Genomic DNA, 27,175 nt, shown 5'->3' with positions numbered 1-27,175 from the left:
TATGTACCTAAAAGCACCAAATTTATATTAGAAGCTAAACAACAATTGCACAATAATGTAGTACAACACTCTTTTATAACACTCCCTCCATTCCTAAATATTTCTCTTTCTAGTGATTTCAACAAGTGACTATATACAGAGTAAAATGAGTGAATCTACACTCTAAAATATGTCTATATACATCTGTATGTGGTAGTCCATTTGAAATCTCTAAAAAGACAAATATTTAGGAACGTAGGGAGTATCTTATAACATCCAATATACTCACATATTAAATGAATTAACATCTTATATTATGGGCCGAAAGGAGTTTAGTGCATTCTTACAAATTATCGGCTGATTAACTGTTGCTGTATCCATGGGTTATCGTTAGTTTGAGCTAGTTCGGGCTCAAATAGCCCTAAAGTATATCTAAACATGAGGGCTAGTTTGAGCTAGTTGCATCTATAACCCACCTAAAAAAACTATCCAACCCAAGAGGTGCTAATTGGAGCTAGTTCTCCTAGTGCATTTATTGTCAATCTAATCCTGCCATCCAAACAACTCTTCGGATGGAGTTAGTTCAGGGTCAGTCATGAGCTAGAAACTAACTCTAACCTCTAGCTAAGTTGAGTATCCAAATAGGGGTATGTTGTTGTTGTTGTTGTTGCTGCTCTTCTACGTATATCTATACATCATTAGAACATTAATGTAACACTCTTGTTGCTATGTAGCCTAGGATTGCATATTTAGACATTAAGTACAGTGCATGTTGCTATGTAGCCTCAGATATATTACATACGGCCCTAGTTAACCTAATGATAAATGGGTTGCAGATATATTCAGTTAAATGTCTGATTCATCGATTAGTCCCTTATCAGCCCCCGGCCTATATGTACCAGCTACCGATATCCTGAACAGTGAGCAGATATAAGCCATGGGATGAAACTAACCTCGATTGAAAACAGCAGTAGTTCCCAAAATTATCCTGTGTAGGTACATCGAGAAGCATGTTAAGTACATCAGGCTAAAATCAACCAAAATTATCCATGGCAGACAAAATAATCTCCAAAAGATAGCTTCAGTTTGCAAGTTTAAGCATGCTAGTAAAGCAAAACAAGTGGAAAGGTGTGTTAACTACAACAGGCCTAACATTTAACAACAAGCAAACATAGTTATTCAAACTAGTATTGTGCTGGTCTAAGTATAATGGTTATTGTTAAATAAAAATGGAAAGGTGTGTTAACTACAAGATGCAGCAACCAAATGTAGTCATTCATGGTGGTATTGTTGAAACTGGTACTGATGAAATTCAACTGCACAGTTCATACTTGCACATATAGAACATCACGTTGTGAATAACTGGAATAAACAAGGCATACTACGAACAACTAAAGATAGCATTTGAAACTTGACATATGCTAACTATAAACAACCGAATAATCAAAAAACTTTAAAAGAGGCATATGCTAGCTATAACAGGCTTAACAGCAAGCAAATATATGCATTCCTATCGGTATGTTTAAAACAGGATTGATGAAATGTACTGCACAGTAAATAATTGCACATATAGAGCATCACATTGTGAACAACTAAAATAAACAAGGCATACTGCAAACAACCAGATATAGCAATTAAAACTGGACATATTCTCACTACACTACAAAAGGGACTCGACAAAACAAATCATGGCTTTCCCCCTGTGAAGAGGCATGGCAAAACAAATCATGGGTTTCCTCACTTGTCACGGATGGGCTCATTCCCGTGGGAAGAGCACGGACCCTGGAGGCACTCCATGTTGTCGTAGATGGGCTCCTTCCCCTTGGAAGAGCACATTTGTAGGGTGCCCTCCCTGATGTCACAGACGGGCGCTTTCCCCTTGGAAGAGTAGATGGGCTCTTTCCCCTTGGAAGAGCCAGAGAGGGTGCCCTCCTAGTGGTTGCCATCAATTAGGTCTGACTTGGAAGCTATGGATCCCAAGCCAGCGTCGCAGAACATGTCATTCGGAAATGACAAAAGGGGCTCAATGGCGATGTAGGATGGCAAATTGTTGACAGCGAGCCAGAGGAGATTAGCGGCGGGGCCATGGATGAGATCGACGACGGTTGAACCCGAGCGGTTGGGGGTGGTCCACTTAACCTGTGTCATAGACCGCCTCAGGCCATCGCTGTCGATGACCTCGATGTCGTAGCCGGCGGCTGAGAGATGCCCGCATACTCTAGCCCGCTGCTTGAGTGCCTGCCGCCAATAATGGCCGTCAGCTTCCTCGGCGACGTCAGGCGAAGAGACCGCGATACACCTCTTTTGGGCCAGTCGCTCCTCGAGCTCCCCGGGAAGTGTAGCCGAGCTTAGGCTGCGACGCTCTGGAGTGGGGGATGGGGATGGGGATTTGTGGGAAAGGGGGTGTTTGGTAGGCGCCCTGGGTATGGAGATCGGTGGGTAAGCTGCACGGGGCAACCCGGCAGATGTTGACAATGGAGGCCTTGCGGCGGCGGTGGCGAGGACCTTGCTAGGGTTTTGAGGGAGGGAGGGTGTGTGTGCGCGCGCGCACGCCTGAGGAGGTTTTGGTGTGTGTATGTGTGTGTGGAGGGGGGATGTTTGAGGAAATGACGCGGGTACTGAAAATTTTACTACGCGGGAGTCAAACGGGGGAGTGAAATGCCGGGGCTATTGAAAATTTTGATGATAGTGCATCGCACACGGTCCAGAGATAACAACCGTGTGTTATGACACAGAAAAACCCTCGAGGCGGGCAGATATTTTCTAGGGATGCATGCGGGATTGGGAAGAATAAACATTGCACACGGCCCGGAGATAACAATCGTGTGTTATGAAACAGAAAAACCCTCGAGGCAGGCAGATATTTTTGAGAGGGGGAGCCTCATGGAGCCCAATGTACTATGCGGATGTGTGTGTGACAGGGGCACCGTCGTGGCACATGGTTAGTTTGAGCGAACCGTGTCTATTGTGTCATCCGACTTGTCTAATGTTCATAAATTTGGCGAAAATTACGTGGGAGAGGGTCAGAACACGAACACACTTGCATGTGGACCAAGTTTATGTATGAAAAGGGTTGATTTTCAAATACCAAATGCAACTTCGATGTGGAACCTATCTCGCAAAGCGCACTGTCGGATCTCGGGTTCCAGCAAAACCCTTAAGGTTCAAACACTGGGGTGCGCGCGAAGATCTCTCCCTCACTGATCACGTCCTCAAGCACTTCGCGATCTCAAAGGCTAGCTCGACGAACTCGCAACACAAGAGACACAAGATTTATACTGGTTCGGGCCACCATTGTGGTGTCATACCCTACTCCAGTGTGGTGTGGTGGATTGCCTCTTGGGCTGATGATGAACAGTACAAGGGGAAGAACAACCTCCTGAGGTGAGGTGTTCTTGTGCTTGGTGTGTGTGAGGCTAAGGATGGAATGGCTCTGATCCAAGATGAGGTTGATCCCCTAGCTATGGTGGTGGCTAGTCATATTTATAGAGGCCCTGGTCCTCTCCCCAAATATTGAGCGGGAAGGGAGCCAACAATGACCAATTTGAAAGGGGACAGCTAGTACAAGTTATCCTGACAAAAGTAGTCTTCGCCTGCCAAAGGCTCTGGTGGTGACGCCACCTTGGGCTCCACAGTGACCTCCCTCTTGCCGTCCTGCCGGTCTTGGTCTCGTTGCACTGATATGGAAACCTTTGCTTGACGCCTCGGTACTCTTCGTCTACGCTTGCCTCCTTAGCACCAAAGAGGAAATAAGGACACTGTGCACGCTGGCACCTGCCTGGCGCCCGCCTGGTCTCGATCATCATGGCTCACGTCATTGGAACCTCGCGAGGTTTGCCTTGCCTTGATCTCCCCGCCCCTCGCGAGCCATCCTGGTGAGGCCGCTCCTGAGGAGGTCTTGTGTCGTCCACCTCGCGAGGCTTGGCCCCTCGCGAGGGTCTTGAATGCTTGTTGGTGAAGATGGGCCACACGGGCCAGCTTGCAGAGCCACGTCGTGGGCCGCAGGCAGGCAAGTATGGGGACCCCCGTTCCCAGAATGCTGACAGTAGCCCCCGGTCCCAAGGCACGCTCGGGCTTGGCTTTGAGGCGAAGCCAAAGGGCAAATGCAGAGCGCCGCGGGCCCCAATAGCCTACGGCCTTGGTCGACGCGTGGCGACTGATTGGATGTGGGCGTCTCCGCTTCCCCACGTTGCCTCGGCAACTGCCCGACTGTCAAAAGGCTGGCGTAGACAGCACTTGCCTTCACTACTTCCTTTCGCCTTGCTCCAGATCCCCTTTCTTGCTCCCTGCTTCCGAAATCTCCAGATCTACTCCCATCCCCTTCTGCATTAGCGACCAATGGCGCCCCGGAGGGTCAAGCCTGCCTTGTTGCCGGCTTGGTACGAGCCATCTCTCGATGCGCCCAACGCCTCGGAGAAGAACCTCGCCGCCACGCGCTTGTTGATGGCGGGGGAAAGCACCGAGAAGGGGAAGACTGGGCTCCAGGCCGGCTCTGACATGCCGGAGCCCGAGGGAAGCACCTTCTTCCCCTTCTTACGAGCAGCATCGTCGCAGGGATGGTTCCCCCCTTTTCTGTCTTCTTCTATGAGGTCCTTGGCCACTATAGACTGCAGGCGCTGCACCTTCATCCCAACTCCATCCTCCTCTTGTCGATCTTCGCCTACTATTGTGAGGCATACCTTGGCGTGATGCCGTCCATGGCTCTGCTGCGTCACTTGTTATTCCTCCGCATCAACGAGGGTCATACCTCCGGGTGTGCCAATTTCATCGCGGCCGGCAAGGCAAACTCAATCTCTAAGACGGGGAAGAAGGCCGATGGCTTCAGGAGCAAGTGGCCCATGATGGACGCCAAGTGCGTCCACCCATGCTTGATGCTGCCGACGGAGATGCCCCAGTCCGACAAGGGGTGGTCTCGCACGAAGCTCACTGATGAGCGGGCGTCATTGGTGCTGGAGTAGATGAACGCCGACCTGAAGCCAGGCAATGCAAAGGCGGCAAAGGTGACAAGGGCCATGCTCCTGAGGGAATTCCTAATGCTGCACATAGCCCCGCTTCAGGCGCGTATGCGCCCCTTGTGGGAGCTTGGGAACGAAGAGGACAAGGTTCACCTGAGCCCGAAATCCTTGTCCGATGATGATCTAGCTGTGGCTCTCCACCTCCTGGTCGGGGATCACCAGGAGTACCCGCCGAATGACTTCACTCCCTTGTTCTGCGTGTCAGCCAGGCCGACCTTTGATGGGCGTGGGCTGGTGCTGTCCGCACCCGCCGGGGCCCCTGCGGTACTGATGTTGGTGGAGCTATCTTCTGGTGAGTCCCGCAGGGTGGAAGAGGAGGAGGAGGAGGAAGAAGATTCGGAGGTGACCCCTGAAGGGACAGGGGAGACCTCTCCCTTGAGCAAAGCTGACATCCTCCGCACCCTACCTGATGATGATGGCGAGGGCGATATACTTATGGAGAAGGGTTTCCGCTCGTGGTTCCAACGAAGGGCAGGTTGGCGCTGCTCCCCCGAGACGGCGCTCCTGCCTTGCCATCGCCTGGAGCCGCCTCCAGTTCAGCTGCTGCTCCTGCTTCCGCTTCTAGAGCTGGCGCGCCCGCGCCTCGGGTCGCAAAGCTCTCCGGCTTCAGGCTCCCGAAGCGGAGGGACTACGTCGCAGTGGATCAGTAAGTGTTCTCGTCCTGCCTTGTTCTTGCTCCTGATGCTTGTTTATGACTCTTCTTCCTTGTTGTGTAACTAGGCCGACGCCTGTGGCGAAGAGGAGAAGGGAGAGCGAGGTGGTGCTGCTTGAGCCCAGGTCGCCTCCTGCGGCCGCGCCCCTCTCCATGAGCAAAGGTGGGGACGGTGCTCGTGCATCTCCAGCCCGATCATCCTCGCGAGGCTAGGTGGAGCATACTCGGGAGAAGTTAGCCCCAGAGGCCCCGCTAACTCGGGAGGTGCCAGAGTCCGGCTCGGGTGCTGAGGTCCAAGAGGCTCAAGAGCTTCCTGCCTCCCAGACCATGGTGACAACGACGCCTCTTCCTCCTCCTCCTGCCATGTTGCTGGCCCCAGGTTCCTTCGCTTCTCCTGACATCCTGGAGTGGGCCCTTTCTGAGATGGCCCAGCTGCGAGAAGATCTCCAGAGCGCCGAACCCCTCCTGGTGGATGGGCGCCTGGAGCTGGTCTCTGGTTGGCTTCATTCTGATGTGTCTGTTCGGGCGGTGCTGAGCCAGGTCGCGGCGACCTCTGAGGGGGAGAAGCAAGCCGCAACTCAGGTAGCAGTTGCTCGCGAGGCGGCGTTGAAGGACGCCGAGGCCGCCCAAGGTCGTTGTCGGGTGCTGGAGGCTGAGCTGAAGATCCTGCGTGAAGAGCGCGCCGAATATGCCCGTGGCCGTAAGGCAGAGGAAGAGAGTGAAGGCCTGGGAGGACGCCGTCAAGGGTCGCGACGCCAAGCTGGAGCACCTGGCGCAAGCGCAGGTCGCTGAGCGCGGCCAGCTAGAGGAGCTGGAGCAAAAGGTGTAGGCTGAGAAGGCCGAACTTGACGCCAAGACGAAGGTTCTGGCCGAGGACCGCGTGGCCTTCGCGCTTCTCGAGAACAGGTCTTGCGAGGCTCTGAAGTCACTCTATAAGAAGGGCTTGGAGAAGCCGTTGGCCACCAATGAGGGCGGCCCCGCCCAGGTGCTTCCTTACTTGGTCGAGGCGCTTGAGTAAGTCATGCGCGGCATCGGCCCCATGGCAGAGGAAGAGGCTCGCGTCCTTTCTTCAGCCGCGCTGACGCGCGTCTTCAGACACCTCCATCTTTGCTATCCTGCCGCTCGCCTTGACGAGCTGCTGGAGCCGGTGGCTGATGAACACTGCGCAGCCGCTGCCGCAGCCGTGAAAGGTTAGGTGGAAGCCCTGCTGAAGAAGTTCGACGCCTTCGCCCCTGTGCCTTCGACCGGTGCTGCAGGTGAAGGCGACGCCACCGAGGAGGAGGCGCCTCTTGCGCGTGTCGGCGGTATCCAGGGATGACTGGCTTGCGGCTCCTTTCCTGTTGAAACTCCTGAAACATGTAGCGTGCCTCGTGGAGGCGTTTAAACTTGTGTTTGATATTCGGAGAACAATATGTCTTGTAATATTTTCTTTCAGATTTTGCGATTTCCTTCCCATTTGCTTTACGTTCTACGTCGGCAGAGCCCGACCCCACGCATACCTCAACCGCCGTTGGGCCGAACGGATCACCAGGAGGGACCAAGGAGTGAGGGGCTACATGGTCAGTGAGGCTCCTGAGTCGCGATGCTCAGGAGTCCCCCTTGACGCGCAACCAGCTTGAGGAAAGGAGATGCAATGGTAGGTCTTGTGTTCTATGTCGGCAGAGCCCGACCCCGGCATACCTCAACCGCCATTGGGCCAACCGGATCACTAGGACGGACCAATGAGTGAGGGCCACCGTGGTCAGTTAGGTTCCTGAGTCACGATGCTCATGAGTCCCCCTTGACGTTCAAACGACCTTCATACCTTGGCTCCGCTTGGGAGGGCGTGTGACGACCAGGTCCGCGGGACCTGGCAGGGTGGCGTATGCTTGGGCGTGGCCCGAGCGCAGCCCCCGTGCCCAGCCCCCTCGCGCGGCTCTCCCAAGGGGAGGCGTTGCGATGAGGACAGACACCGAGCCCGGAGGCTCCCTGAGGTTGATACGGCCGTGAGGCTGCCCTCAGTTGTTTATCACCAGGACGGACCATGGCGCTTCCACACTTGCATGGGCATAGCCGCTCCTATGCAGTGTCGACTGCCAGCGCGGAGCATGGTGCTTCCACTGGTACGTGGGAGGGGACTCCCTACTGCGGAGAGCCCCCGGGGCATGTACAGCCCCGCCCTGACACGTGGCTTGCACGGCAGGGCTAGACGAGGTGTGTCTGGGCACTCGTGAGCCAGCGCGGGACTCACGAGGCCCTTCCTCAAGGCGGGTTGCACCTGGTCTTGATTCTTGTTTGCTGTGGTGGTCCGGCGAGATGGTTAGGCAACCCGCACCGAGTGAATCTCCTGAGGTTATCGCGTGAGAAGGCCAAGCACCAATGGCCCTAGGAGGTGACGTGAACGGGGCTGGCCCTCCAGATAGAGCTCAGCCGTTGCATTTATCAACGCTGCAGGGACGGGCCCGAGCACAGACGCTGTGCCTAACCCTCTCACGCGAAGGGTCCTGAAGAAAGACAATCGGCGCGTGGCTCCCATGGTGGGTCATAATCAAGCAAGTGATAAACATAGATAGATTACGCATGGAAAGCAAACATGCCACTGGGTCAGGCCCGAGCGGCTTGGGGATGATGCAGCCCGAGGGGCGCCCCCAGCAAGGTAAGCTAAAGACATAAACAAGAAAGGATACATGCCACAGGGACGGACCCACGCGACCTGGGAAAGTTGCAGCCCTGAGGGCGCTCCCAGCTAAATAAACTTGGAAAATGTCACCTGATTCTGTTGATGAAGGGGTGTTGAGGTGGCTGAAGGTACGCGGCGAAGGGGTTGCTGCTCACGAGCCACCGGGGCCCTGAGCCTCGGGAGGCTCTGGCGGTCCAGGCGGTTCCTTGAGGACCATCACCATCTCTGCCAGGACTGCGTGGTGCCTGGCCTCCTGACCCGCCATGACGCTCCACAGGTTGCGCTGGAAGGCAGTAGCGATGCTCGGCAGGCTGAACGGCATGCGAACGTAGCTGTGAGGTGGACATTCGCAGCGCCCAACACGCGAAGGCTAGAAGCGCTCCTGAGATGTGGCTCGATTGAGCCCTGGTATGTTGATGCAGACGCGTAGCTCACCACCCTCGCCTAGGTGGGGAGCAGCGCCTGGTGGGTGGTAGTCACTGCGTATTGCTCTCGCTTCCTGAAGCTCCTGAGATACCTTGGTGATGAACTCCTGAGCGTCGGGCGCTCCTTGCCCAGTGTCTTCCTGAGGGAGACGTGCCGCGAAGCACGCCTCCAAGTGGTGCCCGAGCGTCTCCCTCGTAATGTTGGCAGGGTCTGAGGCCCTCCAGAAAAGATCCCCCGAGCCTTGCCCGAGGAGGGTGCCGGGCGCGCCTCCCTATGCGATAGAGGGAGGTGCCCCAGGTGCGGGTGCTGATCCTGACGAGGTACCACTTGCGGCGCTGCCCTCCCGAGGTCCAGCATGGAGTAGCTACTTCTTCTTCTTGGGGACGACCTCAAGAGGGTATCGAGCTGCATTGTTGTCGGGGTCTTCAATTGACGCTGCTTGGAAGGCGCGCTCGAGGGAGAACACTGCATCTGTTTCTTCACAGGGGACTGTGATGATCCCGCCGCTCCCTGGCATCTTGAGGACGTTGTAGCCATGGTGCGTCACTGCCATGAACTTGGCCAGGGCTGGATACCCGAGGATGGCATTGTACGGCAGAAGGATGTGGGCGACATCGAAGTTGATGAGCTCGGCGCGGTAGTTGTTGTGTTCTCCAAAGGTGACTGGGAGGCGGACCTGACCTATCGGCGTCGTGGAGCCGTCGGTCACTCCTGAGAAAGGCTTGGTAGGCTGAAGCTGATCGTAGGGCACTTGTAGGTTGTCGAACGTCTCGACAGACAAAATGTTGAGCCCTGTGCCACCATCGATGAGGGTCTTGGTGACTTTCACATTGCTGATGACGAGTGAACTAAGCATTGGGAGAGCGCCAGCGGTAGCCGCGCACTTGAGCTGATCTGCCAAACTGAAAGTGATGTCACACTTGGACCACCTGAGCGGGCGAGTGGCCTCGAGATTGGGGAGGACGCGTTCACCTCACGAGCGAACTGCTTGAAGATACACTGTGAGCTGGGGCTTGAGCTCCACCCAAGATACAGGCGATAGCACGCGACTCCTGGAAGCCCCCAGCCCCCTCGTCTTGCTGGTGGTCGTCGTTCCTTCTTGGTAGTGGCGGCAGTGGAGGAAGCCCAGCATTGCCCTGAGGATGGTCCTCGCGAGGCTGATCCCTCCAGGCACCTTCGCGAGGCTGATCCTGCCAGCGGTCCTCACGAGGCCGGTCGCGCCACTCCTGGCATGGGCCCCAGTTGTCCCAGCGCCCTCCGCCGCGTCCTCCTCCTCGGTCGTAGCCTCGGTTGTTGCGCTTGGGGCATTGACCGAAGCATCCGTCGCGAATTGCCCTGAGCTCTTGACAATCATTGGTGTTGTGGCTGTGCACATTGTGGAAGGCGCAGAATGGTCGGCTGCCCTTGGATGACTGAGGCTGGTCCCTGCCGCGCTTCGTGTCCGGCTCCGCCGCAAGCACGACGACTCCCTTGTGCTTCACATCCTTGGCTTTGGATTTCTTCTCCTCTGGGCCGGCAGCTGGGAGCTCGAGGAGGGAAAGGCGCCCTCAGCCCTTGCGCACTTGGTCGCCAGGTTGAGCAGCTTCAGGGATGTGCACAACTCCTCGTGGATGGCGAGATCCTCCTTCATCTTGACGTCACGGATGCCATCGAAGAACGCAGAGATGATGGCCTCGTCCGTCACCTTGGGGATCTTGAGGCGGACATTGTTGATGCGCTGGATGTACTTCTGGAGGGTCTCCCCTGGTTCTTGCTTGACGCGGCGCAGGTCACCCACGGCCGGGGGGCGGTCGTGAGTGCCCTGGAAGTTGGCGACGAAACGGTCATGCATCTCGTCCCAAGAAGAGATGGACCCAGGAGGCAGGTTCAGGAGCCAGGAACGGGCACCATCCTTGAGAGCCATGGGGAACCAGTTCGCCATGACTTTCTCATCGCCGCTGGCCACCTCGATGCTTAGCTCGCTGAGCCCCAAGAACTCTACAGGGTCAGGGGTGCCGTCGTAGCACAGAGGCAGGTCTGGCTTGAACTTGCCTGGCCAAGCGACACTACGCAGCTCGAGGGTGAAGGCGCGACAGCCGACCGTGGTCACCTGGGCCCGCCTTGGAGGTGGAGCCTGGTCGTGGAGCCCCTGCGTCACCGCGACACGCGGCGCATGGCCCTGTCGCATCAAGCAATCCTGGCATAGCGGAGCTGGGAGTGGTGGAGCACTTCCTTGGGGACGGGGAATCTCTTGGCAGCTTCTTTCCTCGTGCGCTGACACACGGCGCGGTGGGTCACGCCGCTGGACCGCGCATCTTGGAGCGAGGACGCCAGCTTGGCGTGGGGGAGGCTGAGGTGCTCCCTGAGCCGCAAGCTTCGGCGCAAGGGTGCCATCTTGTTGTGGAGGAGGCAGAGGCGCTCCATGAGCCACGTCGCCCGCAGCTGGCGGAGGGCGAGGCAGCGAGAGGTACGGTGCAGGAGAGCCTCCCGCGGCGCTAACGAGCTCGGCGATGCGGTCCAGCCAGTCCTCGTAGAGGTCGTCGACTGGGCAGTAACGCAGGAGCTCGCGCGCCATGAGTAGCGCGGTCCGCGCGTCCGTGGGAGCGTGACGAGCATGAGACGAGGAACCGGTGGGGGTCAGCGATGGAGTGGCGGTGCGGCCGTCCCACCACACCGAGGGGTGCAACGAGGATGCTTGCTACTCGTTCCCCGCCGGGCCGGTGGCGCTGTTGGCGGCGGGTGACGGAGAACGACGGGGAGACCCACCGACGGGAGCTGTCTGAGCAACACGGGCGGCAAGGGTGGCCCGGCGCTCAGCGTGATCTCGGCGAGCGTCGGCCATGAGCTTGGTGGAGTGACGAAGCGTGGGTCGACGAAGAAGAAGGCTTCGACGCACCCCTACCCGGCACGCCAAATGTCAGATCTTGAGTTCCGGCAAAACCCTTAAGGTTCGAACACTGGGGTGCGTGTGAAGATCTCTCCCTCACTGATCACGCCCTCAAGCACTTCACGATCTCAAAGGCTAGCTCGATGAACTCGCAACAAAGAGACATAAGGTTTATACTAGTTCGGGCCACCGTTGTGGTGTAATACCCTACTCTAGTGTGGTGTGGTGGATTGCCTCTTGGGCTCATGATGAATAGTACAAGGGGAAGAACAGCCTCCTGAGGTGAGGTGTTCTTGTGCTTGGTGGGTGTGAGGCTAAGGATGGAATGCCTCCGATCCAAGATGAGGTTAATCCCCTAGCTATGGTGGCGGCTAGTCCTATTTGTAGAGGCCTTGGTCCTCTCGCCAAATATTGAGCGGGAAGGGAGCCAACAATGGCTAATTTAAAAGGGGACATATAGTACAAGTTATCCTGACAAAAGCAGTCTTCGCCTGCCAAGGCTCTGGTGGTGATGCCGCCTTGGGCTCCACAGTGGCCTCCGTCTTGCCGTCCTGCTGGTCTTGGCCTCGTTGCACCGACATGGAAACCTTTGCTTGACGCCTCGGTACGCTTTGTCCGCGCTTGCCTCCTTAGCACCAAAGAAGAAACAAGGACACTGTGCGCACTGGCATCCGCCTAGTCTCGATCGTCATGGCTCACGTCATTGGAACCTCGCGAGGTTTGCCTTTCCTTGATCTCTCCGCCCCTCGCGAGACATCCTGGTGAGGCCGCTCCCGAGGAGGTCTTGTGTAGTCCGCCTCGCAAGGGTTGGCCCCTCGCGAGGGTCTTGAATGCTTGTTGGTGAAGATGGGCCGCACGGGCCCGCTTGCAGAGCCACGCCGTGGGCTGCAGGCAGGCAAGTCTAGGGACCCCGTTCCTAGAATGCCGACACGCACGGTATTGCTTTTCCCCACCCCCCTCGTGTCGGCATGAAGGGAATCATAAGCTATGAATGCATGCCCCTCCCCCCAACCAAGGTTCACCTAGCAAAGTACAAAGTAGCTAGCAGCCCCCCTCCTCCCTCGTGTCGGCACAAAGGGAATCCTAAGCTATGAATGCATGCCCCCCAACCGAGGTTCACCTAGCAAAGTGCGAAGTAGCTAGCATCCCCCCTCCCTCATGTTGGCACGAAGGGAATCCTAAGATATGAATGCATGCCCCCCAACCGAGATTCACTGAGGGAGTCCTGGATTAGGGGGTATCCGGACAGCCGGATTATATCCTTTGGCCGGACTGATGGACTATGAAGATACGAGATTGAAGACTTCGTCCCGTGTCTGGATGGGACTCTACTTGGCATGGAAGGCAAGCTAGGCAATACAGATATGTATATCTCCTCCTTTGTGACCGACCTTGTGTAACCCTAGCCCCCTCCAGTGTCTATATAAACTGGAGGGTTTTAGTCCGTAGGACAACATACAATCATACCATAGGCTAGCTTCTAGGGTTTAGCCTCTCCGATCTCGTGGTAGATCAACTCTTGTACTACTCATATTATCAAGAATAATCAAGCAGGACGTAGGGTTTTACCTCCATCAAGAGGGCTCGAACCTGGGTAAAACATCGTGTCCCCTGCCTCCTGTTACCATCTGCCTTAAACGCACAGTTCGGGACCCCCTACCCGAGATCCGCCGGTTTTGACACCGACATTGGTGCTTTCATTGAGAGTTCCACTGTGCCGTCGCCATAAGGAAGGATGCCTCGTCTCGTTGTTAAAAACAACATCACTGCCGGAGGAGCCCTGGCTGTCGGCCAAACTCTCCGGCTTGGCAGTTTTGTCATGACCACCAGTTCGGCCGCTGCACCGACGATGACTTCTCGGGTCATCAAAAACAGCCTCCACATCGGCTCGGAATTCGCCGAGCAGATGGATCCAATAGAGCTCTCTTCCCTAAACGAGCTCTTGGATTGTATCACCACCTTGGGAGTCACTACAGACTATGATCGGATTGGGCTTAAACCCGATCAGAGGGAGATTAATTCTCCACCGGTCACCCATCATATTGCGGTGGTGGAGGAACAATGCGGTGATTTTTCCTCTACCCTGAGGACTAACTATGTCCGGATTCCTGAGCTCTCCAAGCCGGATACCCATTTACGGGAGGACATCACCCAAGCCCTGAACCTAGAGTCAGGCAGCGGGCCAGACTCATCTGGCAACACTCCGGAATCCGAACTTCCAAGATTGGAAACTCCTCAGCCCCTGGGTCTCAGATCGGGTAGGGGTTCGGACTCAAATCCACCCACCCGCCCAGACATAAACAATCTTTCCCACATCATGCAAGAGCCCCATGAAATAGTACATCACTATTGGGCCAGATTCCTCCTTGTGATGAACAAGGTTAAGGACTATCACGAGGAAGACGCAGTCTTATTCTTCTGCAATAATTGCACGGACAAGGGAATCCTTAACGCCTTAAGTCGCCGTGAAATATCACGCTTCGCTGACTTGGCATCCATAGTACGAAAGTACTGTGCGATGGAAAGCGCCTGGAAAACCAAAACAAAATTTTGGGATAATCCGGCTCGGAATATACACCCAGTCCGAAGTAAAAGGGTGGACTATCATAAGACACCCGAGTTTGTTACAAAGAAACAAAAACCCTCTATAGGGCATGGAACCATATTGGAGGGATGGCTTAACGGACCCTGCAAAATTCATAGTACATTGGATACCATACCAACACACAACCTTAGAGCATGTTGGATACTCCGGCAGGTGGCCAAAAGTGGTGATGATCTTCTCATCCCAAATGCCACAGAGCACCATCCCGTGGATAACAATATGGTATTAACAGTCTTTGAAACCTTCGCATCAAATAATAGGCGCAAGCGAACACTCCGCAGCCTTGCCGAAATCTGCCACGTGGCAGCAATGAATTCATGGAGTGACACGTCTATTACCTTCAATGCCAGTGACGAACCTAAATTCCGAACAGCCTGAGCACCAGCTGCGCTGGTCCTCAGTCCAATCGTGGACGGCTTTCGACTCACCAAAGTACTCATGGACGGAGGCAGTGGATTAAATCTCATCTATGAAGAAACTCTTCAAAAAATGGAAATAGACTGGAACCGCATTGAGCAAAGCAGCACAACCTTCAGAGGAATCATCCCCAGTAGGGAAGCACGCTATGCTGGGAAAATCACACTAGATGTGGTATTCGGCACGCGAGAGAACTATAGGTCCGAAGAAATTACATTCCAAGTGGCCCCGTTCAGTAGTGGATACCACGCCCTTTTAGGATGGGAGGCGTTCACGATCTTCCAAGCCATACCCCATTATGGGTACATGAAGCTCAAAATGCCCGGGCCCAACGGAATCATCACTCTCGCTAGTGATCCGGACACAGCACTCCGCACCGAAAACAAAACAGCCGCATTGGCCCTCGAGGCATTATCCGAAGCCCTTTCAGCCAAGGAATTAACTGCGCTACGCTCCACAGTGGACAGGGACGACGTGATACTTTACAAGAGATCCAAGTCCACCTCTTTTAAACCAGCGGATGCAATAGTCAAATTCCAAGTCCACCCAACAGACCCTACAAAACAGCCTCCATCGGGGCACAGTTAAACCCAGCTGTGGACGCTGCACTACGAGAGTTCCTGCGCGAGAATTGGGACATATTCACCTGGAACCCCTCAGACATGCCAGGAATCCCACGCAGGCTGGCCGAGCACAGCCTCAGTATCCTAAAGGGATTCAAGCCGGTCAAGCAGGCTCTTCGGTGTTTCTCTGAACCTAAGAGACAAGCTATGGGAGAGGAACTAGCCAAGTTATTGGAGGTCGGATTCATTAGAGAAATAAAACACCCGGACTGGCTAGCAAACCTGGTGATGGTACCAAAGAAGGACATATCCTGGCGCCTATGCGTCAATTTCAAGGACCTCAACAAGGCTTGCCCAAAGGATCCCTCCCCCCTCCCCCGCATTGATCAAATTATCGATGCCACCGCAAGACATGAGTCATTGTGTTTCCTCGATGCATACTCCGGCTACCACCAAATCAAGATGGCGGAGTCCGACCAAGCCGCAACGGCATTTATCACACCATACGGCCCCTTCTGTTTCAACACAATGCCTTTTGGGCTAAAAAACGCCGGTGCAACATATCAGCGCATGATTCAAACATGTCTGGAGAAACACATCGGCAAAACAGTAGAGGCATATGTAGATGATGTGGTCATCAAAACTAAACACGTCGACTCTCTAATAGACAACTTGAGGCTCATATTCGACAACCTTCGAACATGCGACATCAAGCTCAATCCGGAAAAATGCGTTTTCGGCATACCAGCCGGAAAGCTCCTGGGCTTCATTGTCTCCAGTAGAGGAATTGAAGCTAATCCGGCCAAAATCCAAGCTTTGTCACAGTTGGTTACCCCAACAGACCTCAAACAAATCCAGAAATTAACTGGATGTGTGGAGGCTCTAAGCCGCTTTATCTCCCGCTTAGGATAAAAGGCATTACCCCTTTGTCGCCTCCTTCGGTGCACCGAACACTTCGAGTGGACGGACGCGACCACAGCTAGATTGGAAGAAATAAAAGCCATACTGGCAATCAACCCAATCCTGGCCGCGCCAAACATTGGCGAACCAATGCTGTTATACATCGCGGCAACTCATCAGGTTGTAAGCGTAGTACTCGTCGTTGAACGAGAAGTGGACAGACATAAATTCCCTCTTCGAAAGCCGATATATTATGTATCCACTGTCCTCACTCCATGAAAATCATGGTACCCACATTATCAAAAGATAGCCTATGCGATATTCACGGCATCCCGGAAGATGCGACACTACTTTCAAGAGTGTTCAATTACAGTAGCCTCGGAAGTGCCACTTAATGATATTATAAACAAGCGCGACGCCATGGGCCAGATTGCCAAATGGGCCATTGAGCTCCTCCTGCTCGACATAACATACAAACCAAGGCGAGCCATTAAATCGCAAGTATTGGTCGACTTTGTCACCGAATGGACGGAAGCCGAACTCCCTAAAGAGTACGGCGCATACTCCAATTGGATCATGCACTTCGACGGCTCCAAAATGCTGGCTGGTCTGGGGGCTGGCGTCATCCTGACATCCCCAACCGGAGATACAGTTCAATACGTACTGCAGATACTGTATACAGACTCCAACAACACAGCCGAATATGAAGCCCTGCTACATGGTCTTCGGATGGCAGTTTCCATGGGCATTCAACGCCTGGAGGTGCATGGGGATTCGAACCTCGCAATATCCCAAATAAATGGAGACTTTGATGCCAAGGATCCGAAGATGGCGGCCTATCAAAACGCCGTCCTAAAGATATCAGCTCGGTTCGAGGGGCTCGAATTTCACCATGTGGCTCGGGAAAACAATCAAGCGGCGGATATCCTCGCCCGCATCGGTGCAAAACGCGATGCGGTCCCCCCAACATCTTTTTGAAGAGGTTGTTTATGCCATCCATGGTATGGGAAGGGGACACCGGTAACAATAGTCCGGACCCGGCCACAATGCCCGATACCGAACACTCTGACATAATTGGAGGCTCTGCCACCAAAATAACACCTTCAGCCCACGTCATAATGCCATCATTGCCCCGTGGATAGAACCATTCTTGGCCTACCTAACTAGGCCGGAACTTCCCGAGGACCAAAATGAGGCACGCTGCATAGTGCGGCGATCTAAAGCCTACAGGGTCCACGAGGGAGAGCTGTATAAAAAAAGCACTATCGGAGTCCTTCAAAGGTGCATCTCCGAAGAGGAAGGACGGAAGCTTTTGGCAGAAATTCACGCCGGACTCGGCAGCCACCATGCCGCAGCCCGGGCCCTTGTAAGCAAGGCCTTCCGTACAGGTTTTTATTGGCCCACGACTCGGGCAGACGCACAGGACTTGGTCCAACGCTGCACCGGTTGCCACCTTTTTGCAAACCAAAGCCATATGCCACCCACCGCCCTCCAAACAATCCCCATTACCTGGCCTTTCGCGGTCTAGGGGCTTGACATGGTTGGACCCCTTAAAGGGGGAACCCATAAGAAAAAATACTTACTGGTCATGGTGGATAAATTCACCAAATGGATAGAAGCCAAACCTGTTAAAACAGCCAAATCCGGACCGGTGATAGACTTTATATCCGGGGTTGTACACCATTATGGCGTCCCCCACATCATCATCACTGACAACGGCACGAACTTCACGGCCGACAAGGTAAAACTCTAGTGCAGCAACATGGGCATCAAGCTCGATTATGCTTCCGTCTATCACCCACAAACCAACGGCCAAGTCGAGCGAGCAAATGGTCTCATCATGAGCGGCATTAAACCCAGATTAGTGCGTTCCTTAAAGGAGTCTAACACGCACTGGGTAGAGGAGCTCGACTCCGTACTCTGGGGGCTGCGGACCATGCTGAATCGTACTACCGGATATACACCCTTCTTTATGGTGTACGGCGCAGAGGCAGTTCTGCCCTGCGACATAATTCATGATTCACCTCGAGTGCGCATGTACGAAGAAAGACAAGCTGAGCTCGATCGGCAGGACAGTCTGGACACCCTAGAGGAGGAGCGCGGCGTGGCAAAAGCCTGTTCCGCATTCTATCAGCAACAGGCTCGCAGATACCAAAGCAGAGAAGTACGGGCGAAAACTTATAACGTTGGTGAGTTAGTTCTACGCCTGCTGGAGAAGAAAAAGACCAAGCTCGAGCCCAAATGGGAAGGTCCGTTCATTATTGACCGGGTTCTGACCGGTGGAGCATACCGTCTACGGGATGCATCGAACAATCGACTTGAGCCGAACCCATGGAACGCAACCAGGCTCTGAAGATTCTAGGCCTAGTGCCGGACTCTATGTTCGTCTCCTTCCTCTGTCCATTTTTTGCATATACATTATCTGTGTTTTTTCTCTTTCTTTCTTTTTATTCTTCTTCAAGGCCTTCAAGGGCCAACTTGTGCCTCGCTTGCACACTATAGACGCGCTAACCACGCTCATTATATACCTGGGGGCTTCTTACACAGAAGCTTAATTATCTATTTGGGCTTCATGCCCCGCACATGTGTTATTCTTCCGCATGTACCTTTTCTTCGCCATTATATGCATCGATATGACTTAAGTTTTGGCCAAGCTGGGTTGCCTGGCTCTTGTATTTATGCCCTACGTTCCCGTTAATTCGGCTAGGGCATAAGGGGAGCACCTCTGCGATTGTTACTGTCGGGTCAGCCGGATGTGTACCTCAGACTGGGTGAAGCTGAAAGCTAGCGTTCTTAAGGGAATATTCGGTCAGCGAACAAAAGATGATTTTTATTTATTTCCCATATATGCCCCAGAGGTTTTTGCCTGCGTCTCCTATCGCAGTCCGGACATGCACTTTAGGGCATGCGTACCCATGGAAAGGAACCCCTAACAGAACTATTCTCCGTGGAAGATGTTTCTTACTACCCATGTAATATAACATAACTAGTTGGGTACATCTTTGTTCAAGCACTAATGACCCCTACGCCTGGTCTCCCTGCATACCCCGGTTCTTATATAACTGAGCGGGTATTCAGACACACTCCGGACTATCGGGTCCCGAGGTTGAAGCGAAAAGGTCCGCCATGACAAATGATTTACAATGTGGCTAGAAGGCATTATACATGTCACTTTAATTACATAGTCATGTAGACTGACTAAATTCCTCTTCTATACCATCCAACAGGCGGTCTAGCCTACAATCTTGTTGGGATTACTTTGCGGCTAATTCTACTTGCCCATAGACTACGCTAACGGGGATCTCTTTCCCATCGGGCCCCACAAGTCCAACCTCCGCCATGTGGTTTGGGTCAGCCTTGGTATACCGCATCTTCACCATGGCCCAGGCTTCCCTGGCACCTTGATGGCAGGCCGATATCTTCCATAATCGAAAGCGCCGCCGCGCTCCCTTGAGCTTCTCCGCAAGCTCTCCAATGCCTTCTGGTAGGGAGACTAATGGCCACAACGCCTGGGCAACACCTTCCATCACCTGCCGAACTTGTTCGTGCAGTTGTGAGAGCTCGGATAGAAGATCACCCGCAGACCCGGGCATCTCCTCCACGGGACGACCTGTCAGCATACCTGCAGACATAACTCTGTTAGCCGGCTTCTCCGCCGTCCCCTTTTTAAGGGTTCATTCAAGCACTTACTGAAAATGCTGCGTCGAAGCCCCTTATTCTCCTTCTCGTAGTCCGCAAGCTGGGCTCGAACATCTTTCAGTTCCACACTCAGCTTGGTATTGACGTCTTGGAGATTGTTTTTCTCCCGCCTGACCTCAGTCAGCACGTGTTTGCCAGCCTTTAGCTGTCATACGGCATGCTGGTCTTCCGGATTCTCTCCGGATTCATCTGCAATATCTATTGTTAGATCTGCAGCCACGCCGCATGCTATATGGTACCTATCATTCTTTGAAACAAATGTTACCTGTGGGGACTTTTTAGGTTCCTTCAATGCGGCAACGGCGGCCCGAAGTTGGGTCTTGCATTCCTCCAGCTCCTGTGACAGTCGAGTATTCTTCTCTGTAAGAACCTGCACAATAGATGATCCTTAAATCAGTTCTGCTAACTGTTTCAAGTCTCAGGGGCTACTGATATATATAATCGTCAGATTTGCTTACCCGTACATCCCTTACATACTGGTCCGTGGCTCTGGCTAGACCATTTTGAGCAGCACGGAGGTACGCATCTCTAGAATTGAAGGCATCAAATGCCTCTGGGGAGAAGCAAGCGTCACGGAGTACGGCTCGGCGATGCCTATGATTCATGGCGCTCTCCACTTCTGAATTTGTAGCGGATAGTCTATCCGCATCCCCTCTAGGAGGAGTATTCGACGTCTGCCCCATGTCGGCTTCCGCCTCCATGTCCGGTCCTGGAGCCCGACTGGTGGAAGCATGATCGGCAGCCTCACCGGACACATTCCGGCGAGCGTTTTTTCTGTTAAAGAAACATGGACGTCATTATGTTTTGAGAAATACGACAACCACGGAGCGGGGTTTTTGTCATACCTCTGCGCCGGTGTCTCCATCCTGACTGCCTTCCTTTTTGGCCTGCCCGGCCTCGGTGCCTCTTGTTGGCGAGTTGCTGCGGGTTCGACACGACGTCCCAAAGGCCTTCCCTGTAAAACACCATATGTATATGGTAGGTGCAGTGTCTAAAAGGGGATCCTAGTTTTTGGAGTTGGGATTTTTGGTTTTTCTTACGTGCGACGCAGGAAGCAGTCTGGGATAGTCGGCCGTAATGGCCACCATGGCGTCATCACAGCTTAATTGATAGAACTGCCGGTCTATCACCTCCACGAATATGTCCGAATCTTCTTCGAGTCCGGGACCAAGGGCCCGGTCAGGGTGGTTGTGGGGATGGGCTGTTGACCTCCCTTATGGCTTTTCGCAGTTGCTGCCGCACAATGGCAAGGTGAATACCCACGACAAAGAATGCGAGAAGAATGGGAGTAGGGATATATAACTCACCCAGCTTGGAGGGTTGTACATAGAGAATCCATCCCGTGGCTTGATGCAGACAAACTCCTCTTCCTCTCCCATGAACAAATCAGACATAATTTTTGCTAAAGCGGCAGCGTTGTCCGGACCCTTACGCCCGCAATGGGTGGCATCGTCTTCCCCGTTAAAACACCATAGGGGGTGTGAGGGAGTCCTGGATTAGGGGGTGTTTGGGTAGCCGGACTATACCTTCAGCCGGACTCCTGGACTATGAAGATACAAGATTGAAGACTTCGTCCCGTGTCCGGATGTGACTTTCCTTGGCGTGGAAGGCAAGCTTGGCGATGCGGATATTCAAGATCTCCTACCATTGTAACCGACTTTATGTAACCCTAACCCTATCCGGTGTCTATATAAACCGGAGGGTTGTAGTCCATAGGAGAATCAACTCCATACACAACAATCATACCATAGGCTAGCTTCTAGGGTTTAGCCTCCTTGATCTCGTGGTAGATCTACTCTTGTCCTACCCATATCATCAATATTAATCAAGCAGGAGTAGGGTATTACCTCCATCGAGAGGGCCCGAACCTGGGTAAAACAAAGTGTCCCCTGTCTCCTGTTACCATCCGGCCTAGACGCACAGTTCGGGACACCCTACCCGAGATCCGCCGGTTTTGACACCGACATTGGTGCTTTCATTGAGAGTTCCTCTGTGTCGTTGCCTTCAGGCCCGATGGCTCCTTCGATCATCAACAACGATGCGGTCCAGGGTGATACTTTCCTCCCCGGACAAATCTTCGTCTTCGGTGGCTTCGCACTGCGGGCCAATTCGCTTGGCCACCTCGAGCAGATCGAAAGCTACGCCCCTGGCCATTAGGTCAGGTTTGGAAGCCTTAACTACACGGCTGACATCCGCGGGGTATTGATCTTCGACGGATTCGAGCCACAGCCAAGCGCGCCGCACTGTCTCGATGGGCATGATATAGCTCTGCCACTGAACATCGCCTTGGAGGCCGCACACGCATCGGTTCTGACCATTGATTCGGAGCCTACTGCACCGATCGAGGATCAGCGGTTGGACGATGCCTCAGGGGCTGCGATCTCAGAGGCGATTGAGCCGAACTCCAGCCCCGCACTCCGCATAACCCATGACTCCGAGGAGCCGGATTCCTCTCCGAGCTCTGAGCCCTCCGCGCCCCGGCCGATCGAATCTGATTGGGCGCCGATCATGGAGTTCACCGTCACGGACATCTTTCAGCACTCGCCCTTCGGCGACATCCTGAATTCTCTAAAGTCTCTCTCTTTATCAGGAGAGCCCTGGCCGGACTACGGTCAGCAAGGGTGGAATACGGATGATGAGGAAATTCAAAACCCACCCACCACCCACTTGGTAGCCACTATCGACGATCTAACCGACACGCTTGACTACGACTCCGAAGACATCGACGGCATGCACGACGATGTAGGAGACGAACTAGAACCAGCACCTGTAGGGCGCTGGAAGGCCACCTCATCATATGACATATATATGGTGGATACTCCAAAAGATGGAGATGGCGATGGAACAATGGGGGATGACGCCCCCAAGAAACAGCCAAAGCGCCGGCGTCAGCGGTGCCGCTCTAAATCCCGCCAAAGCAAAAATGGTGATTCCGGCACGGGAGATAATACTACCCCGGATAGCGCCGAAGAACACCCACCTCAGCAAAATTCGGCACAGGAAGATGGAGAAACCATCCCTCATGAAAGAGTGGCAGACCGAGAGGTCGAGGATGATAACTATACGCCTCCCTCCAAAGATGAGGCCAGCCTCAATGACGACGAATTCGTCATACCATCAGACCCCGCCGAACAAGAGCGTTTTAAATGCAGGCTTTTAGCCACGGCAAGCAGCCTCAAGAAAAAGCAGCAACAACTTAGAGCTGCCCAAGAATTGCTAGCTAATAGATGGACTGAAGACCTTGCGGCCGAAGAGTATGAACTCGAACGCCCCTCCAAGAGTTACCCAAAGCGCAGGCCGCTACCCCGATCAGAGAGGAAGCACCTACATCACCAGCGCATGACATGGCAGACCGGCCACCTCACGGCCGCGACAGAGAGGCCTGTCGGCCCTCCACCCAAGCCATGCCCCAACGCCGCTCAACTAAGGCACGGGAAAATGCACCCGACCTGCGAGACATACTGGAGGATAAGGCAAGACAAACAAGATCGATCTACGGATCACGCAGGCGCCCTACGACACGTGACAATGATCTTCACTCCGGATACAACAAATCCGGCCGGGCTGAACACAACAGACATAGCTCTTCTGAGCTGCATCGTGATATAGCCCAGTACAGAGGCGCCGCACACCCGCTATGCTTCACGAATGAAGTAATGGATCATAAAATCCTAGAGGGTTTCAAACCCATAAACATCGAATCATACGATGGCACAACAGACCCGGCGGTATGGATCGAGGATTATCTCCTTCACATCCACATGGCACGCGGCGATGATCTACACGCCATCAAATACCTCCTGCTCAAACTTAAAGGACCAGCCCGGCATTGGCTTAACAGCTTGCCAGCAGACTCAATCGGTTCTTGGGAGGACCTGGAAGCCGCATTCCTCGACAACTTCCAGGGCACTTACGTGCGACCGCCGAATGCCGACGACTTAAGCCACATAATTCAGCAGCCAAAAGAATCGGCCAGACAATTCTGGACACGGTTCCTAACAAAGAAAAACCAGATAGTCGACTGTCCGAACGCAGAGGCCCTAGCAGCCTTCAAGCATAACATCCGCGACGAGTGGCTTGCCCGGCACCCGGGACAGGAAAAGCCGAAATCCATGGCAGCCCTCACGACACTCATGACCCGCTTTTGCGCGGGAGAAGACAACTGGCTAGCTCGCAGTAACAACTTATCAAAGAACCCTGGTAATTCGAATACCAAGGACAAAAGTGGCAGGACACATCGGAATAAGCAAAAACGCCGCGTTAACAGCGACAGCAATGAAGACACGACAGTCAATGCCGGATTCAAAGGCTATAAATCCGGTCAGCGGAAAAAGCCATTTAAAAAGAATACTCAGGGCCCGTCCAGTTTGGACCGAATACTTGATCGCTTGTGCCAGATACATGGCACCCCCGAAAGGCCAGCCAATCACACTAACAGGGATTGTTGGGTGTTCAAGCAGGCACGCAAGTTAAGGGCCGAAAACAGAGACAAGGGGCTGCACAGCGATGACGCGGAGCCCAAGCCGCCGAACAACAATGGACAGAAGGGCTTTCCCCCACAAGTGCGGACGGTGAACATGATATACGCAACCCACATTCCCAAGCGGGAGCGGAAGCGTGCGCTACGGGAAGTATACGCGATGGAGCCAGTCGCCCCAAAGTTCAACCCATGGTCCTCCTGCCCAATCACTTTTGATCGAAGGGACCATCCCACTAGCATTCGTCATGGCGGCTTCGCCGCATTGGTTCTCGACCCAATCATCGACAAATTTCATCTCACAAGAGTCCTCATGGACGGCGGCAGTAGCCTGAACCTGCTTTATCAGGATACAGTGCGGAAAATGGGCATAGATCCCTCAAGGATTAAACCCACAAGAACGACCTTTAAAGGCGTTATACCAGGTGTAGAAGCCAACTGCACAGGCTTAGTAACACTTGACGTGGTCTTCAGATCCCCGGACAATTTCCGAAGCGAAGAGTTAATCTTCGATATAGTCCCGTTTCGCAGTGGCTATCACGCCCTGCTCGGACGAACCGCATTCGCAAAGTTCAATGCGGTGCCGCACTACGCATATCTCAAGCTCAAGATGCCAGGCCCTCGAGGAGTAATTACGGTCAACGGAAACACTGAACGCTCCCTCCGTACGGAGGAGCATACGGTGGCTCTCGCAGCGGAGGTACAAAGTAGCTTTCTCAGGCAATTCTCCAGTCCGGCCAATAAAAAGCCAGACACTGCCAAGCGCGCCCGGAGTAACCTACAGCAGGACCGCCTGGCACACTTTGAGCAAGCGTAGCAATGCGGCCCCAACCCCAGCTCTCGCGACATAGCGAAACCAGTACCTCGCATACATAACTACACCCTTGAAATACCATGGGCACAGGGGAAGGGGCACAATAACGGCACGCCCAAAATACGGCTTAAAACGTACCAGGGGCTGCCGGATTCTTTTTTTAATTTTTCTTACTTTCAGGACTCCATACTTCGGACGACCTGTTCGGCAATTCGACTGCCGCACAAACGATGCAAGATCCAGGGATGCAGACAAGCCATGCCGCATTATGGAATCCTAGGTGGTCTCTGTTACGAGCGCTATTCCTGTTTTAAATACAATTCCGCGGCCTGCCCCTGGTCAGGACATACTGAATAGTCCAATATCTTTTGCTTACCGCACTATTTGTATCGTTCGGCTTTGATAAATAGCCTCGCTATACAATGCATAGCTTTCTGTCTATCTTTTGCCTTATAATCTCTTTTATATATGTTCATTAATGGCATGTTGCACCCGTACACTGTGGTATGGCAAGTACGCTAGGGGCTTCAGTACCCTTTAATATGGCGTGAGAAGTCCGTACACTTTCACAAGTGCGACACCCCGAACTTATAGCACTATATGCATCGGCTCTGAATCATGATTTGGGTCAATAGTTGGGTTTGCCCGGCTCCTGTGTTTTGGTGCCTTACGTTCCGCACTATCGGCTAAGGTAGCACTAGGAGAACCACTGCGATTGTGCCCCGGTTGAGCTGGGTTAAGCACCTCAGTGGAGAAAGCTAAAACTGACTGTCATGATGAGGCGAGAGACCGGTCGCTGTTCGAGAGGTTTTTCGAGTCCCTAAAGACTTATGCCGCTTCGAGTGAGGAGCTGGATGACCCCAGCCAAGGCGTGGATAGCGCCCCGAACTTGGTCTTCCGAACTAGGGGCTTTGCCGAAATTTAAAATTATAAAGTTTCTATGGCTAAGTGAGAGTGTTCAAGCATTATAGTCCGATTGCCTGGTTCGTCGTGCTGAGAGCCTCCCTCGAAGGACCCAACCACGGGAAAAAGAGCGCTCAGGTCTATCACCGAACACCCCAGCACTAGTGGCATGGGGGCAGAAGCCGATGACTGGCCATCTCTCAATTTTTGATAAACGGCCGCATAGAAAATAATATTTTAAATTCAATAAGCATTGCTTAGCACATATGAACAAGTTTTCAGCGCACATGATAAACACGAGCGAGTTCATTCAAAAATTACATCCTTGGTGCATTCATCCGCCACAAGGCAGGCACCTGCAAGAACATCCTTATAATAGTTCTCGGGCTTGCGATGCTCCTTCCCCGGCGGCGGCCCGTCCCTCACAAGCTTCTCACCGTCCAGCTTCCCCCAGTGCACCTTTGCACGGGCAAGGGCCCTACGGGCTCCTTCGATGCAGACAGACCGCTTGATGACTTCGAGCCTTGGACAGGCCTCCACCAGCCGCCGCACCAGCCCAAAGTAACTCCCAGGCAGGGCCTCTCCGGGCCACAGCCGAACTATGAAGCCCTTCATGGCTTGTTCGGCCGCCTTGTGGAGCTCGACCAGCTGTTTCAGCTGGTCGCTCAAGGGCACAGGGTGTCCGGCCTCAGCATACTGAGACCAGAACACCTTCTCTGTTGAGCTGCCTTCTTCAGCTCGGTAGAATGCGGCGGCGGCGGATACGCTGCGGGGAAGATCTGCGAATGCCCCTGGAGAGCTCCGGATTCGGGTAAGTAACAAGTAGTTTACTTTTATATTTCTGCTTTGCATAAAGAATGCCTTACCCGCTGCTATCTTTTTCACCTCCTCCAACTCTTGGAGGGCCTTTTGGTCTTCGGCCTTGGCAGACTTGGCAGTCTCAAGGGCTGTCGCGAGCTCGGACGCTTGGGTCTTTGACTCAAGCTCCAAACTCTCATGTTTTTTCATGAGAGCCTGAAGCTCTTGCTGCACCTCGCTGACCTGAGCCCCAAGTTTCTCTCGCTCGGTGTGCTCCGCGGCCGTTTTATGTTCGGCCTCAGATAGCGCCTGCTTGAGGGTCGCCACCTCAGTCGTGGCCCCTACAATAAGCAGTACAATCCTGTTATTTTTTGCAATCACGCCTCTCTATAGGCACCATTT

The sequence above is a fragment of the Triticum aestivum genome, chromosome 3A (genome assembly GCF_018294505.1).
Source record: "Triticum aestivum cultivar Chinese Spring chromosome 3A, IWGSC CS RefSeq v2.1, whole genome shotgun sequence".
NCBI classification, from domain to species: domain Eukaryota; kingdom Viridiplantae; phylum Streptophyta; class Magnoliopsida; order Poales; family Poaceae; genus Triticum; species Triticum aestivum.
The sequence above is the reverse complement of the archived record's forward strand: the minus strand, read 5'-3'. Positions refer to the sequence as shown.